This window comes from Macrotis lagotis, chromosome X, assembly GCF_037893015.1.
Source record: "Macrotis lagotis isolate mMagLag1 chromosome X, bilby.v1.9.chrom.fasta, whole genome shotgun sequence".
Lineage (NCBI taxonomy): Eukaryota > Metazoa > Chordata > Mammalia > Peramelemorphia > Peramelidae > Macrotis > Macrotis lagotis.
In genome coordinates this window covers 104,052,858-104,071,268 of record NC_133666.1, presented here as the reverse complement: position 1 = coordinate 104,071,268, position 18,411 = coordinate 104,052,858, and the positions used below count along the sequence as shown (strand labels likewise).

General features: G+C 37.0%; 1 protein-coding gene across 1 annotated transcript in view; it reads right to left on the bottom strand.

Moving 5' to 3' along the window:
* The window catches only part of C9orf72 (C9orf72-SMCR8 complex subunit), a 53,822-nt gene extending 35,760 nt beyond the window's left edge, over positions 1-18,062 (bottom strand). The window contains exon 1 of the mRNA XM_074206584.1: positions 17,966-18,062. The gene's annotated coding sequence lies outside the window, so the exon portion shown is untranslated. The remainder of the gene's footprint in view (positions 1-17,965) is intronic.
* Between the last annotated feature and the right edge of the window lie 349 nt (positions 18,063-18,411).

The window sequence follows — 18,411 nt, the reverse complement described above, 5'->3', positions numbered from 1 at the left end:
GAAAGGAACATGGTACCAAGATATTTAAATTATTGCAAATGTCATCAAATATTACAAGTCAAAGAAAAGTGAACTAATTCCCAATGAGAGAGAGAGAGTACCTTGTTAATTTGTAAGAGTATGTGAAACCCACAGCAGGATTTTCCAAAATGATGCAAGAGAAATCAGAATTTTGAAAGTAATTTTAAAGGAACAATTTTTTTTTTTTGCCTGTACAAAATCAAAAAACACGAATACACCATGACAAGTCTCTCCAAAGAAGCAAAAGAAAGAACAGTTGTTTGGAAATACAAAAATATTGAAATGAAAGTGAAACACATTGATCTAAAAAAAAAAAGATGCAAAGAAATAATTAAGAATCATAGATTCCCCTCCAGAAGAACACAGGAAAATAAACTTGAATACCATAATGCAAAAAATAATGTAAGAAAATGGTTCTAAACTTCTGAATATAGAAAACAAAAGCAGCAATCACAAGAATGGACAGATTTCCTTCAGAAAAAATACTCAATTCTACAAACTGGTTAAATTGAACAAATCCAACAAATTGAATAAATAACATACTTTGAAAGCTAACAAGAAAAAGATCAAGGTAAAGAAATTTTAATAATAAAGGCTATTCTTTATGCACTGGAAACCACATAAAGGAATGGAATAATCCAATTGTGAACACAAAGGAGCTCAAAAGGCAACACAAGATAACATATCCAGCTAATCTAAACATCAGTGAAAATAGATATTTCATAAAACAGGCATTTGAAGCATTTCTAACTCCCCAACTCCTCCAGCAAAAAAGAAGAGCAGATTATTTGATTTCTTGACAACCTAGAACAACAGAACACAAGAAAGGTAAATAAATTAAATTACCAAAAAAAAGAACAAATAATGAAATAAATTACCCCTACTCTTCAAGGGGTAGAAAAGGGTAAAAGGAAAAGGAAAGTTAAGAAGAAATCTATGGGCTTAAAAAAAACCCAGAGGGACAATTAAGAAATTTCTTTCTCAAAGGACACAAGGGAATAAAAATGAAAGCAGAACTTAAAAGAGATAGAAGTGACTTTGAATCACAATCTTCCTAACCCCCAATTTCCTCAAATGTACACAGAAATCAGTGTATTTTGTGGGACAAAACTATAGAGTGGAAGGGAACACAAAATGAGAGAGAGGAAAAAGAAGATAAAATGACAATATGTGATGAATCTTAATCCAGTCACTGGTAAACAGTGAAGGGAAAATAACTCCTGTAGTTTCTCAACATGAAGAGCAATTAAAAGACAGTGTGGGAGAAAAAGATGATTTGAAATAGAACAAAGAACGAAATCTTGATTCAAAGATGAAAGAGGATCAATGAAGAGCACACTGGTAGGGATAGATGTGTTCTGTAATGAGAGATGGGGACTGGGTGTAATCTTCAGGAGTTGGGTACTCAGAGAGATTCTATCTACAAGAGAATTTTTTGCCTCATGGATAATGTGCCACAGCAGACAAAGGGAAATTAGAATTCTGCTGGGCAACCAATATTTAGAAGGGTGGAATGTAATGAACCCAAAGAAGAAATAACATTGCAAATATAAAAGAAAATTATCATGGAAAGGGCAGGAGAGAGAATTGGAATGCATCACCAGGATCATGGAAATTTCTACCATGGTACAATTATACTTTTTTACCCTATCTCCTGTTCATTTTTCTAAAAGTGTAGAACAGCAAAAGAGGAGCAGAGAGTAAAATCTATAAGGTAGTCATGTAGAAAATATTTAAATGAAGGAATTCAGATTTGATACTTTAGAAGCTTTGCATACTGAGGAATGCAAAAATACTAAATAAGGAATAAATATTTAGATTATTAATCAAAGAATAGAAAGTAATGAAAATAGAAAAAAGAAGAAATCCTTTTTAGAGAAAAGGGGGGAAATTAAAAAAAATACAGCCTTTAAAAACAAAATACTTTTAAGGGAGTATAAGGGAAGGGATTGATTAGATACTTGACCAAGGGGGTGCAGTTGGGGGGTGGGAAATGAGAAGAATTAGATAACAAAATAAAAACAATCAACTAGGAAAGGGATAAGTTTGAGACTAAGGGTGAAGAGAGCCTTTGGGAAGAAGTTTGCTTTATTGTAGAATAAAAATAAAAGAATAATGTTCTAATTTAAAAGAAGATTTTAAAAATTCTTTAAAAGTTGAAGTGGGAAACAATATTAGAGATATAAATGGGGAAAACTTTTAACCTGTCACAATTTTGAATGTGAATTGATTAGATTATCCAATAAAATGGAACGGATTAAAAAAAAGTTCATTAAAAAACCAAGAAGGCATAGAAATTCTATATCGGAAGGATGTTTATATATTCCCTGGTTAAAACATCAGAAAAAGAATAAAGAAAAGGGGAAAATAGAGAACTGAATTAATTGCTGGAGAAATTAGAGCTAAAGAACTTATGGCATCTTGTAAATGTGCCCCCTAAAAAACATTCAGTATCACAGAGAACTTTTGCAAAAGTTGACCATTTATTATGATAAATTTTAGAAACAATGTAAAAAAAGCAGAAATAGTAAACACATCCTTTTTTTAGGTTGGTTTTTTTTTTTTTGCAAGGCAAATTGGAGTTAAGTGGTTTGCCCAAGGCCACACAGCTAGGTAATCATTAAGTGTCTGAGGCTGGATTTGAACTCAGGTACTCCTGACTTCAGGGCTCCTGCTGTATCCACTGCACCACCTAGCCACCCCAAACATATCATTTATACATCATGATGCAGTAAAAATAGTAATTAATTCAGGGAATGCAAACAAAACTCATATCCACAAGGAGACTTAACAAAATCCAGTATAATGAATGGATCAGGGAACAAATCATAGAAATAATAATTATGTGAAGGAAAATAGCAATGATGAAATAATACACCAAAAATTTTGTACCATGGTAGAAATTTCCATGATCCTGGTGATGCAGTCCAATTCTCTCTCCTGCCCTTTCCATGATAATTTTCTTTTATATTTGCAATGTAATTTTTTCGCTGGGTTCATTACATTCCGCCCTTCTAAATATTAGTTGCCCAGAATTATAGGAATAATTATATCCCAAAAAAATTACATCAAAAAGGAGAGAGTTAACGTACTCAATATGCATTTCAAAAACCCAAAATAAACATATGAAAGATATTGAAAATTAGATGAAAAATAAAACTGAAAATTAAAAAGTCTATGGACAGACATGGTAAAAGTAAAGGCTGATTCTTTAAAAAGCCTAATATAATTGACCAACTTTTAGCCAAACTGATTAAAAAGAAAGGAGCAGAAAATCTAAATAGCAAATGGACAAGATGACATCATAGCCAGAAGAAATTATCAGTCTACTATACACAGTTCTAACAAAACAGAACATGAAGGACTACTTTCAAAAATGTAAAATGCTCAAATCAACAGAAGGAAAAAAAAAGGATTATATTCCAATTTCAAAAAAAGGAAAGGGATCTAGCCTTAATAGAAATTAAACAAACAAAAACCCATACCTTTTAGACTTGATAGATTCATATACTAAGTTCTTTTAAAGAACAATTCATATTAAAACTACATAATTATTCTCAAAAACTAAGACAAACTCCAATAATGGGGCTTATACTCCTGATAAATAAATAAATATTTATTGTATACTATGTGCAAGGTAGTCTACTAAGCACTGGATATGCAAATATAAATAAAAACAAACAACCCCTGACCTCAAGAAGCTTATGATCTAATGGGGGGAAGACTACACACAAAAGGACACAGAAAAAAAGGAGGAGGAAGGGAAGGCACCCCCCCCCCCCACTGTAAGGCACTATGAAGTCCAAAAATCAGTGTAGCTGATGGGAAATGGGAAGACTGCTGAGCACCCTTCTTAAATAGAGACCCTAGAGTTCAAGACTATGCTCTGTATTCAAATGATTCAATCAGAGCAACAAAGGTTACTGATGAGATATGAGTAAGAAGTAAATTTGCTCTTGGAGAATGACTTGCCTAGGGTCACATGTCTAATAAATATCTGAGATAAGATTTGAACTTGGGTCTTCCTCATTTCAAGCCTGAAGCTCTATCCACTGTGCCACCTAGCTGCTCTCATAGAGAGTTATAGGCATAGATAATAAAAGTATCTCTTTAAGACCTAATGCAAACATCATATACAATAGGAATACAGTAGAAATTTTGCTAATATAGGAATCAAGCTCCTTTTTTTGATTCCTATTCTCACTATTATTTTTATAGTTTTAGAAATGCTAACAGTAGCAATAAGTAGAGAATTAAAGATTTAAAGATAGACATAATAGAACTATCTCCATTTTCTGATAACATGATTTATTTAGAAAATCTTAAGGAATCAGGAAAAATATTAATTGGTATATTGAAAAGTTGCAGGCTACAAAATAAACCCTCAAAAATCATTAGCATATCCGTAAATTAAATTTGAGAAGTGATGAGAAGGGAAGTCCCATTTCAAAAAGCTACAAAATTCCTAATATATTTGGGAATTAATCTACAAAAGATTATAGACTTAATTATAAAATATTTCTTAAATAAAAACAACAAAAATAAGAGTAGGAACATTCTATGTTCATGGCAGGGCTACCAATATTAATTTAGTTTCATTGCTATGATAATTAAATTCTAAAAGGCATACTTTACAAACCTGATAAAAATCATGTCAGAATTCTGTTATAGAAATAAGAGATCCAGAATATCAGATAGATAATGAAAACAGGTAAAAATGAAGAAAGAGTGTCACTTTTAGAACCTAGACTATATAATAAATTAGCAATTGTCAAGACTATTTGTTATTGATTAAAAAATAAAAATGTTGATTAATGGAATGTACTAGACAAGGAATAATTAGAAATAATGTTTGATAAATACAAAATATAGTATACTTAGGAAACAATTGTTTATTTTTTCTTTTTTTCTGCTGCTGGCTGGGTTGAAGATGCATTTGTATTTTGCTGGTAAGGGACCTTGTCAGAGTAGGAGGCATGGCTCTGGGCAAAGCCAGGAGGCAGAAGTCCAGTACCAGAAAAAGGAAACTCCCTGTCTCAGGTCCACACTTGGCCCAGGTAACCAGGAGGGAGCTCAGCCTGGGAAGGGCTGCAACTCTGATTTAGAATCTTGAGAGAGCTGCCACCAGTAGCTGTAATGTGAATGACTGCAAGATAGATGCTGCACTTCCTATCAGAGAGGAGACTGGAACTGTAACCAAATTCACTTTGTCTCCTGGTTAGTGGTAGAAGCCATGATTGAAAGTCCTACTGACAGCAATTTAGTGTCCTTTTATGAATGAAGATATCAGATTCTTCTTCAGCACTAAAAATGGATGAATCATCTTGTGTAGAAACCTAATAAAATTCCTTAATATTTGCCCTTGACAGTTAGCCCTGAAAATAAATAACCAATTTAAAAATAAATGGCATTTGAATACATTTTGAACATCTTCCCTTAATAGATACTTTTAAATGGGACAACTTGGATTTAAGGAGTTCATTACTACTACATGTCTAACAAGAAGAGTAGATAGAATTTAACTCCCAGAAGTAACAAGAGTGAAGATAACAAATGAGAATAAAACAATGAGGCTTGTGAGCTACAATTTCACTGATCTTCTTATCAAAAAATCACCTTCCTTTCTGTGCTTGACTGTCTCTGCTAGATTTAGGAGTCTTCTGAAAAAAATTAATAAATTGATACGTGAAATTAAAAACTAATGTAGAGAAAGAACAGGATCCAGATCTGAGCCTTGGGATAAGAAGGCATATGTCATCAAGGACACAAGTAAAGAATATAACTATTGACACAAAGAACTAGTATTCTTCCAAGTCAGAACAAAGTAAACAAACTAGGCTGCAGAGGAGTTTTGAGTTATCTTTTGACAAATGATTTAAATTACAAATCAAGTCCCTTGTAACTTTCAAATAGAAGGTGTAAGGGTGTTAAAGCAGCATAAGCAGGGGGAAAGATGGAGTGATAAAGACAAAATGAGTACAAGGTTTAAAGACTTAAAGCTGAGAGAAAGAATGTAGTGTTTTAAGAAAGAGGTAAGTTTGGAACAGCTACTGAGGGATATTGTATCAATCAGGGGAAAGAAAGTGGAGTCTATAAAGAGCATCGCAAGGAGATTGGAAGTCATGTCATACGTTATAGGATCTAATCTCAACTTTGCTCTCGAAACACCAGTCTCTGCCAGTATGGCCCAATGGCATAACAAACCATCTGAAACAGAATTATTTACCCTTACAAAAAGCAAGCCAAAAAAAGATACCTCTCCTTGATGTCTCCTTTTTTTCTGAGGAAAGTAAAATCTTTTCATTTTTGCTACATACTGATTTACAAATTCATAATCTAATTCTTTATCTCATTCTCAAACAATATAGCCTCCATCTTAGTTCAAATCCTTATTTTTCCTTGCCTGTAATGTTTATAATGTATCCTAACTGGTTTCCCTGCCTGTTTTTCTCTCCATGTATAGCTGCCAAAATATCTTTGTGAAATACAAATTACGCTTAGTAATTCTCTCATCAAGGAACCAATGATTCTTACAATGGAGAATCATATCCTTTCTTCCCCTTGCTATCCTTTTGGATTGATTCTATTTTGAGATTTAGTTTTTCATTTGTGTCTCTTTAGGAATTAAGAAATCTAGCTATTGCATTTACCTGTCAGATCTATGGAGAAGGAAGCAGTTTGTGACCAAGGAAGAGATGGAGAACATCATTATAAACAAACTAGATAATTTTGATTACATTAAATTAAAAAGCTTTTTTTGACAATAAGATAGTTTTTTTTTTTCTAAAATAAAGGGAAGAGTCCTTGAACTTTGTTGAAACTACACGGTTCTTTATCTGGATACAGATGGTATTCTCCATTGTCCCTGATTATTGCACTGATGAAATAAGTGAGTCCATCAAGGTTAATCATCACCCCCATGTAGCTGTTAGAGTGTACAGTGTTTTTCTGGTTCTACTCATTTCACTCAGAATCAGTACATGCAGATCCCTCCAGGCTTCCCTGAATTCCCATCCCTCCTGGTTTCTAATAGAACAATAATATTCCATGACATACATATACCACAGTTTGCTAAGCCATTCCCAATTGAAAGACATTTACTTGATTTCCAATTCTTTGCCACCACAAACAGGGCTGTGATGAATATTTTTGTACAAGTGATGTTTTTACTCTTTTTTATCATCTCTTCAGGGTATAGACCCAGTAGTGGTATTGCTGGATCAAAGGGTATGCTCATTTTTGTTGCCCTTTGGAAGTAGCTCCAAATTTCTCTCCAGAAAGTTTGGATGAGTTCACAGTTCCACCAACAATGTAGTAGTGTCCCAGATTTTCCATAACCCTTCCAACAATGATCATTATCCTTTCTGGTCATATTGGCCAGTCTGAGGTGTGAGGTGGTACCTCAGAGAAGCTTTAATTTGCATTTCTCTAATAAGTAATGATTTAGAGCAATTTTTTTTAGGTTTTTTTTTTTTTTTGCAAGGCGAATGGGGTTGAGTGGCTTGCCCAAGGCCACACAGCTAGGTAATTATTAAGTGTCTGAGGCTGGATTTGAACTCAGGTACTCCTGACCCCAGGGCAGGTGCTCTTTCCACTGTTCCACCTAGCCACCCCCACTGTACCACCTAGCCACCCCTAGAGCGATTTTTCATATGACTATGGATTGCTTTGATCTCCTCATGTGTAAATTGCCTCTACATATCCTTTGACCATTTGTCAACTGGTTAATGGCTTTTTTTCAGAAAAGTATGACTCAGTTCTCTGTATATTTTAGAAATGAATCCTTTGTCAGAAACATTAGTTGTAAAAATTGTTTCCCAGTTTAGTACATTTCTTTTGATTTTGGTTGCAGTGATTTTGTACAAATAAAACCACTATAACTAAGATCAAAAGAAATATAGTAAATGGGGAAACAATTTTTACAATTAGTATTTTTGACAAAGGACTCATTTCTAAAATATATAGAGAACTGAGTTAAATTTGTAAAAAATAAAGAAGCCATTCCCCAATTGACAAATGGTCAAAGGATATGCAGAGGCAATTTATAGATGAGGAAATCAAATGGATCCAGTCATATGATAAATTGCTCTTAATCATTATTGATTAGAGAAATGCATCTCTGAGGTACCACCTCACACCTCTCAGAATGGACAATATCTGATCAGAAAAGAAAATGATTAATGTTGGAAGGGATGTTGTAAATCTGGGACACTAATGTATTGTTGGTGGAGATGTGAACTGGTCCAACCTTTCTGGAGAGCAATTTGGAATTTTGCCCAAAGGGAAATAAAAATGTACATACCCTTTGATCCAGCAATACGACTACTGGGTCTATACCCTGAAGAGATCATGAAACAGGTCAAAACACCACTTATACAAAAATATTCATAGCAACCCTGTGATGGCAAATAATTGGAAATTGAGTGAATGTCCCATCAATTGGAGAATGAGTGAACAAATCGGTATATTTGTTATGGAACACTATTGTTCTATTAGAAACCAGGAAGGATGGAAATTCAGAGAAGCCTGGAAGGATTTGCATGAATTAATGCTGGGTGAGATGAGCAGTACCGGAAGAACATTGTACACCCTAACAGCAACATGGGATTGATGATCAATCTTAATGGAGTTGATCATAGTAACAGGGCAACAGTTAGGCAGAATTTTGGGATATCTGCAGTGGAGAATGCCATATGTATCCTGAAAAAGAATTGTGGAGTTTGAACAAAGACCAAAGACTATCACCTTTAAGTTTAAAAAAGGTATCTTGTGTAATTTTGCTATCTCTTATATTTCTTTTTTTCCTTAAGGATATGATTTCTCTCAATTTTGTTCAATGTATAGCATGGGAACATTTTAAAGCCTATCAGACTGCCTTCTGTGGTGGGGGGGGAAGCAAGATTGAGGGGAAAAATTGTAAAATTCACAAAAACAATTAAAAACAGAAATCTAGAATTGCTTCTTCAATTAAAACTGCCAAGAAAACTGGAAATTAGTTTGACAAAAATTAGACCTAGACCAATGTCTTACAACCATATTTTTCAATAAATTCAAAATTAAATCTGTGACCTGACTAAGAATGATCATGTTATTAAAAAAAAAAGAAGAGACACATATCAATCATAAATACATGTTATGTCAGGAACTATGCTTGGGATACAAAGAAACAGGACATTCCTTGACCTTAATGACTTTACATTCTAATGGGTTAAGATCCCACAAAAAAGGTAACTAAAAATCTGGGCAGGTGAGATGAAACACATAATTCTTATAGCTATGGTTATGAGATGTATGGGCAGTTGGGTCAACAGTGAACAATGCTAGTGATGCTGTTTGAGGGTTCATGAAGTTAATTAGCGTTTGAATAGTGAATGAATTTTATGACTCACGACTGAGAGTTATTAAGGGACAGATAAGTTTTAATATGCAGGTGCAAAGTTGTTGCATGTGGGCTCTATCCCTAGGGGATAAACAAGTAGCAGGGGAAAAAAATCATGGCTTGTGTAGGTGAACAGAAGATGGCCCACCTTCTAGGAAAAGGGTAGGGGTGAGCGCAGATGTAGTATAAAGGATTATGTCAGAATGTTCCATGATAATAAAGATTCATTTCTATGGAACAAAGAGGCAACAGTTTGTTATGAAGATATATTTTGTTGGACTCTAGCTTATACCTCCCTGTCCTTGTAGGAGCTTCCCAGCAGTGTTGTATCTATTTGTCAGGACACAGGATACTCAAGATGGCTATTATCAATTCTAGATCTTGTAGAGAGGCAATTTCTCACAGGATGATATGTGACAATGTTTCTATAATGTACTATTTCCCTAGAATGGTGTAACATAATTTGTTCTAAAACATACTTTTCACAAGACATGGCTTAAAGAGTAAGATTTATAGTATGTTAGGAAAAAAGGCATAGAATTTAGCTATGTGAGCAATTCCATGACATCACTGGACCTGTATCATCAGAAATACCTGAGTTCAAATTCAGCCTCAGAAACTTACTAATTATGTGACATTGGGCAAGTCCCTTAGTTCTGTTTGCCTCGGTTTCGTAATTTATAAAATGAACTGGAGAAGGAAATAGTACCAAGGTCCCTAGTATGGTCACTATAACAACAAAAAAGGAGTTGTATTCTTAAACAAGGGATTTAAGCAATTATAATAGATAAAATTTATAATTTAAAACTTTTGAACAAATAAAATCTACCCAGAATAATAAAAGAAATACTAGAATAGGGAAAAATCTTGATATTGAATTTCTATCCAAGATATATAGACATTTCTTATATATAATATAGTTGTTACAAATAATACATATATTTAAATCTGTCTAACCCAATGTATTCTCCAACAGATAAGTGCTCAAAAGGTACAGTTTTCAAAAGAAAAAAATGTAAACTATTAATACTGAGAATATAGAGAAATATAAATCAAAACAATTTGGAGGCTTTAACACACACCTAACAAATTGGGAGCAATGATAATGTATCCAAATATTCAGTGTTGGATGCTTATGTAACTAAAATATCCATGTCCTTTAACCCAGCTATTCTACTATTAGTATACACCCTTATGAAGCCATTGATCAAAAGAACTCCCTCATTTACACTAAAATTATTAATAGCGGCACTTTTTATAATAGCAAACAACTGGTGAAAAAAATCAAAAGTCAAAGAATGAAGATTGACTAAACTAATTGTGGAACATGAATGTAAGGGAATATTACTGTGCTCTAAAAATGACAAATATGATTTATAGAGAGAAGATGAAGGCATTTGTATGAAGTGATATAGAGTGAAGTAAACAATATAAAATACATGACTATAATGTAAATGTAAAGATCAAACTCCACAAAACAATTGTAAAAGAAAAATATTGCTAACATTATTGGCAAATAACTTGGCAAACACTACCAATTCAGGTTTGCTTTATTGTTTTGTTTCTTATCTAAACTTAAGTATTGGAGAAAATGCTAATAATGCAGATTCAACTTGAAAGTGTGTACTGCATACATTTTTCCTTCTTCTGAAGAGCCAGTTGTTAAACATTTACTATCATACCCTAGGATTCATGGGATACCTAGTTTCCCCAAACCTTTTTCCATGTTTTTAGCACCTTTGTTATATGACAAGTTATATGAATAACTTGTCTTTTCTTTCTCTCTTATTCCTTATCAATTTTCTTTAACAAACATTTTATATCTCTTTTTCATTTCTTTCAAAATCTCTTATAGTTTTTGTGACCAAGGCATTCTTTGAGACTCAATTTGCTGTGAAGTTATTCTTTTCATCTGGATTTGCCTCTTGGACTTATCTCAATTTATAGTATTTCTTCACTGAATTCTGTATTTTCTTCTTGCACTTCCAAATCCAGTTTTCTCTCTCCCTTGCTATGAGTTTGAGAGGTCCCAACTGGAAACTATTGTTTGTCCTGGTGATTCCCGACAGTACCTAGCTTCTTTGCTGCCTAGAGCTACTTTAGCCCTTTCTTCTATAATGTCTCCTGCTATAACCGCTATAATCCTGGTGTGGACTATATGGATGCTGTGCTTCCTTACTCCTGAAAGTCCTGGAACTGGGTGCTATGATGCTGGTCTGGTCCTATTGATACTGGGGGGAAGGGGTGGGGATAGAGGTGGGGGAGGGAAAAGTAGCCAGCTAAATGTAGCTAGGTGTAACATGAAAGAATACATGTAAAAGACTGACTGATGGAGAAGAAATTTAAAGTATTGCTGTGGTTAGCAGAAGCTAAGTATTGGGTTTCTTCTGTCTATTCTGCCTTCCTTCAATAAAACGGCTTTACAACCCCCTCCATTTGTGTGGCTGTCCTCCTTAAACCGTGGGCTCATCTTTTGATCTTTCATTTGGTACCAAAACTAGGGAGAGGAGTAAGAAGAAATCCTGGAAGCTTGAGACCAGGGAACAGGGAGCTATGGTAGCATGCTTGGGTTAACTCCCTGATCTTGCCAGAAGGAACCCTCTTTCAGACTTACCAAGTCCCAGTATTTAAGACTGACTACTGCACCCCGATCAGTTTGGAAGACAAGACTAATTCAATGGATAAGAATCCTTCCAGGGCTCTCCCTTTTCCTCCTTTCCAGCACTCTGAGAGTATTCCCTTCCAAAATCCTAGCTAGGAGGGGAACTGTCTTGAAATAGAGAAATCAACCAGGACACCTCTTTCTTTCTCTGCTTAAACCAGATTTAAACAATTCAGCGGGTGAAGAAACCCCTGTGTTTGTCTTGATCATAGCCATTGGGCTACTCTGTGGATCCTCACCTCATATAATACTGCACTGCATGGGGGACCTTGAATTCCCAAAATCCCAACATTCTCATTGACCTAAACAATTTGTGTCAAAAGCAAGGCAAGTGGAATGAAAACCCATATGTTCAGCTGTATTTTGAACTAATGCACCACTCTCTCCTTTACAATTCCTGCTCTGCTTCTCAGATTCTCCTCTTCCATCAACCTGAACCTCCCAAAAAGAGTCTAAATCCTTGAACAACAGCAGACCTACCCCACCATTGCCACTCCACTATTGCAACAACTCCTAACCTCCTAGTATCTGTACTATATCCTTATTCTAGCTCACTTTTTGCTGAACCACACCAATCCTGGACCCCCTGGAATTATCTCCTAAAGAAAAATTTGTGGGACAAAATTTGAGAAAGAAAATGTATGGTCTTTTTATGGTCACAATTCTCTTTAGAGCATCAGGACAAATGAACAATGAATAGAAAAATAAGTAAAAATGCCATCCTTCAACTAGACAAAACTTCCTCCTCAGGAAAAACCTCTTCCCTCTGAGAATCCTCCTGCTTTTAGCATTCTTCTTGCTGTCTTCTTTCTACTTCTCTACAGCTAGGGGAGGGGAAGATCACTCATCTTTAACCAAAGTGACTTGGTGCCAACAGGTAAAATTTACCTGAAAATTGCCACTTTGAAAGGGGAGAGTCTATCCTCCTACTATTCCTTGGTCTAGTTTGGATGCTATTCTGTGAACTTTTCAATACTCAGTATTTCCTCTTTCTTTCTTATGTTTTTTCTTGGAGAAAAATTGCTATCAAATATAGTTCAACTGCTCCTATGTAATCTAAGACCCACCCCATTCTGGGAATTATGCCAACAGAAATCTCTCAAGAGTAAAGTCATGTATTAAAAATAGGGTCACTATATAGCTAGAAAAGTAAGAAAAATTTTTAACAGTTATGATGACAAATAAAGACAAATTCATCCATAAACTAGATCATGGGGAAATTAGAATGGCATTATTGAAAAAAGATACCTTTTGGAATTCATAAGATTGCTAACCACGTTAACAAAGAAAATCTTGAAAGGAAAAAAGGATTTTAGAAACATCTAGTCATTGATCTTCATCAAAAGCTTTCAATTTGAAGATCTAATTTGATATTATTTCTGTGATAAAGGTAAAGGCAAATGGATTTGATATTTGTTAATTTGTTAACTGTTATTCTTTAAAGACACTGAAGAAAGAAAAATTAGTGGAAAATGTTTTAAAATCAGCAATGCAGCAGCAATATCAGTCTTTGCTTTGTAACTGGATTTTTTTCTACCTTTGCATAAAATTAAGAGGAAATTATATCTACAATTGTTTGTTATTGCTTACAAAAAAGTAAAGTATTTGAACTCATATTATAATGTTGAAGCCTAAAGGAAAAAGATTATTGCCCACCATAGGATAGATGGGTGGATAGGCAGGGACAACAAACCTATCTCCCTTTTCTGAGGCCCAGGTTGATTTGGTGTGGGCAAGGTCAACTAGGCCTGAGAGATAATCCAACTTTGATCATGCAATTTTTGCTTGTTACAGACCTGTAAATTCCTGTACAATATAGAAATGATTTTGTCTTTATACCAGGACAAATTAAAACTGTGGAAGAGGAAAGTAAATGAAAGTGATGAATTTTGAGTAAAATTTCTTATGTGTATTTGAACTGTTATTGTTTATAGCAACCCATTAGAGAAAACAACTTTATCTATCCTTAAGCTGTAACTGGCAGAGTTTGCTATTTGGAGTAAAAGCCTTTGGAACCATGATGAATTTTATTCTAAAGTCTGACTTTAGACATTGTTGTTTGATGGATCATTAAGTCAAAAATCAACCATTTGGAAGAGCTTCTAAAGGTCATATGCTCTGAACCTAAATTGTCACAGGTGGAGGTGTCCGGAAATAGATTGAAAGTACAATCTTTGGTCTCAATATAAGACAGGTTCCTTCTGGCTTAGTTTTCCCATTGTGTTCCTTTGAAACGTAATGTATTGACACCTACCTAATGTCAAATAGAATTAAGGATCTTTGATACTGCTGTATATGGGTTGTGTTACCAGGGACTAATTTGATTTTGTTTTAACACGTCCCAGCTTTTTCTCTCTTTAGCAGATTTCCAAAAACTAAGTAGCCAATGAAAGATGGGTGCATGCACAATATGCCCTATATTGTATAGTGTTCCCTCACATACTGATAAGACCAATGCTGTCTGAATTGGGTAACTTTTACATGATATAAACTAGTTATTTTGATTCAGCTACCAACTCCCAAAGTCATAAAATACTATTTTTGTCACCCCCACTTCTCTGTATTGGTTTTGCTGGGGATTTTTCTTTTTGCTATTACTATATGCATATTATCAAATTCCAATAGTGTATCATGGGAAAAAAAAAACATGTTTAAGGTCTTCACTTTCTCTTCAAGAGAGAAACACCTATCTTTGATGACCTCTGCTGAGTGCACCCTGGTGTTTATGTTTTTGTTTGTCATCTCTTTGTTCTGCATACATGAGACCCTTGTGGATGACCCTTAGTTATATTTTCTTAGCTACTCACCCTATCCAAAGATTCTCTGGACTTGTCTACACAAAATCGCTCAAAATGACTGTCTCATATCAAAATTCTAATTGCTGTTCCATATCCCGTTTCCCTAAATCAAGCTGTCACCTCCCTCTGATCTGCAAGCCAACACTAAATGTCCGGCATATCCTATATTCAGCCACTCTTCAGCAGGAAACAGACACTGAAGATTGAACCATGGCCCTGATTCCCATGTAGCATCCCCCCATCCTTTGCAACATCCCCGTTTCTTTTGCAGGTAGAAACCCCTATCGTGGTGTGTTGCTAGAAACAGTAGCTACAGCATGATGTGTAGTTAGCAAACCTCATTGTCCAAAGATGCTAATCAATCTCCCATAGTCTTTGTGGGCAAGGGACAAACTGACCCTAATTCCTAACTGACCCTAATCTCAAAAAATTAAAGCAATGACTTGAAGCCTAGGTTTTACTCATACCCAGGTGAACCTGGTTAATATCATTTCCTGAGAAAATGAAACTAATGTTCCCAGAAACTCCAAACAACTCTCAATCTCCAGGGAGACCCCCCCAAATAATCCACATCCTCTATGGGGACCCCAAATAATCTCAAATCTTATGGAAATTGCAATACCCTGCTTCCTATATTCCATAGCCTATGAAAGGCATGCTTTCCCAACTACTCACTGACTGAATCTGCTGTTCCTTCAATAGACAGCTTTACATTTCATTTGCCTCCTCTTTAAACCATGGGCCCAACTTTTGAGCTTTTACTAAGGGAAAGAAGAGTAAATGCAATTGGAAGTCACTGATCCCTAAGCAACCTAAACAGCCCAAGCCACCATGAGAGGATGAGCAATAAGGAGAAGTTTAGGAGGAAGAAATATTACATGAGCAATCTAGTTTCAAGGAAAATATGCAATCAAGGGGTAAGTAGTAAAGAAGGGTGTGGGAAGATGATAGATTATTTGGGGGAATCTGTTGTGGCTTGCTTCACCTTAGGGCCCACAGCTGCAACCTCCCTCCTGGAGGGGAGCTGAGAAAAAGGAGTCAAGCCACCACTGCCTTATGCCTCCAGATCAATTTTTTTTTACTGCTTAGCTATTACATATATACTGTTAGGTCTTCTGGGATAGAACAAAGAATAATGAGGTAATTGGGGGAGTGCACGAGCGGGATATGTGCAGCATCTTGCATTACAGGATGAGGGGTACATTAGGGAGAAGGTGATAAAACACAGCTGTATCTAGTGCCCTTGGTCTGTGGGGCAGAATGTCCAGCTCCCAAGGACTCCACGCACTTTATCTCTCAGGGCGCATGCCAGCTCCTGAGACTGTCCAGGTGGCAGTTCACTTGGAAATGATTTGTGTCATGGCTGTTAGAATAGTCTGTGTTCCCACATCTCCCCTTTGTTTTTCATTTAGGGCCAGGGGACCTGGATAGTCATGATAAACTCGATGGGAAATGCATAGGGGCTTTTACACACGGGCTCCAGGGGATTGGTGGGGACCAGATGAAGGGGGAGTGTCCAGTGTCAGGGAGAAAAGGACAGGGAGGGGTGTGTGGGGTTTGATCCTCATAGCAGAGGAGGCAAAGGTGAAAATGTCCCCTTGGAATGAACGGGTTAGTGTGACCCGTCGCAAAGGACCAACAGAATTGGAAACTTTAAGAGTCCTGGGATACAGTGTGGCTGCTTGTTCTTCTGGTGAGAGTGTGGGGAGATCCACAGTTCCATTACTGGCAAAGAAAGCATGGAAAAGAGACACATCATAAAAGAATCTGGGGGGAGGGGATAAGTGCGCACTGAGGGGTGACCCATGCTTTGGGGGTCACATAGTAACAAGGAATCGGTGAAGAGACAAGTGTCCTCTAGGTTTAAAAGTCCATCGCTCTTTTTGCCAAGGTAAAGAGCTCCTCCTGGAGTACTGTGGGGAGGTTGGGGGGATCATCTCTTCCCCCTCAGTCCTCTGTGTCTCGGGTTTCATCTACTGTTGTTTAGAGACATTCTTTGCATTCCTTTTATCAGGGCTGCTACAGAGCTAGGTGATCTGGAAGCCTGAGGTGGGGTTGCTGCTTGTCAGATCAAATGGTTGGGAATCTACAGCTGGGTGGTGAAATCTGTGGGAAAAATACAAGCAAACCCTCTCCCTTGCGTTAGGATGGGGGAGGAAGGGAAGCAGGCAAGGACCAAGGCTAGGGCTTGCAATTCTGCCCGTTACACAGACTGGGTGTGACGGCTCCTGTGAGTGAATAAAATGGATCCATTACTATAGATTACATAGCCCAGGTGCTTTCTGTTTGCTTCTGTAAAGGCTACATAAATCTGTGAAATGAGTTGGGGGGAAGGAAACAAGAAGAGGAATGTGCTGACAGGGAGTGCTGAAATCCCCTTGAAGAGAGGGGAGGGTGGGTAATGGTTATCAATAAACCCTGCAAAGATCTCTCATCTGACAGGCATCAGTGAAGTTGTTAGCTGCTGCTGAGGGGGCAGGGGGAGCATCTTGATGTTTTGGGGAAGGCTGGATCCAGCTGTCTCCCTGAGGTAATTCAGGGTAGAGACAAGGAGGCTTTGGGGAGGGGGGTTTGTCTGGCAGGGGATCTGGGGAGGGCTTAGGAGGAGGGGGGCAAGTGGATTTCTCATCAGTTTGAGTGCCCTCATCACAGACCTCAGTGAGGTGGCACGGGCTCTCTGCCCTGGCCTTTTCTGTATCTAAAGCTGCCTGTAAAATATCTTGAGGTTTTTCCTCTCTCCCTGAAAAGCAGGCATGTATTGCAGTGACAATAGAATAGAAGGGTAGTGGGGGAGAAAAGTCACCACAGATCTCAGATCTACAGGCAAGTGTCAAAACACGCCCCCCAAATATCAAGATCCAGGATGTGACCAGCTTGAATCCAGGGGGCCCAAAACAAAAACTGCCTGGAGTGTTATTTTACATTCTTTTTCCGAGCATTTCAGGTGACAGGAACTTAGGAGTTGTTTAAGAACCCGTACCTGGGTATCTTGGGAAGAAGGGAGAAGATTCCCCATTAGGATAAGGGACTACAGGGGGCTCTAGAAGCCGTGGGGCCTCTGAGGCGAGGGGAACCATCAGAGACTAGTCGGTAGGGGGCACTTACCTTGGCCAGCAAGGATGAGTGTGAATTCCTGAAGCATCCTTTAGAACTTTGGGGGGATACCAGGTTTCGGCACCATTTGTTGTGACTTGCTTCACCTTGGGGCCCACAGATGCGACCTCCCTCCAGGATGGGAGCTGAGAATAAGGAGTCAAGCCACCACTGCCTTATGCTTCAAGCTCAATTTTATTACTGCTTAGCTATTACATATATACTGTTAGGTCTTTCAGGATAGAACAAAGAATAATGAGGTAATTAGGGGGATGACAAGCGGGATATGTGCAGCATCTTGCATTACAGGGTAAGGGGGTATGTTAGGGAGAGGTGATAAAACACAGCTGTGTCTAGTGCCCTTGGTCTGTGGGGCGGAATGTCCAGCTCCCAAGGACTCTGACACACCTTATCTCTAAGGGTGCGTGCCAGCTCCTGAGACTGTCCAGGTGGCGGTT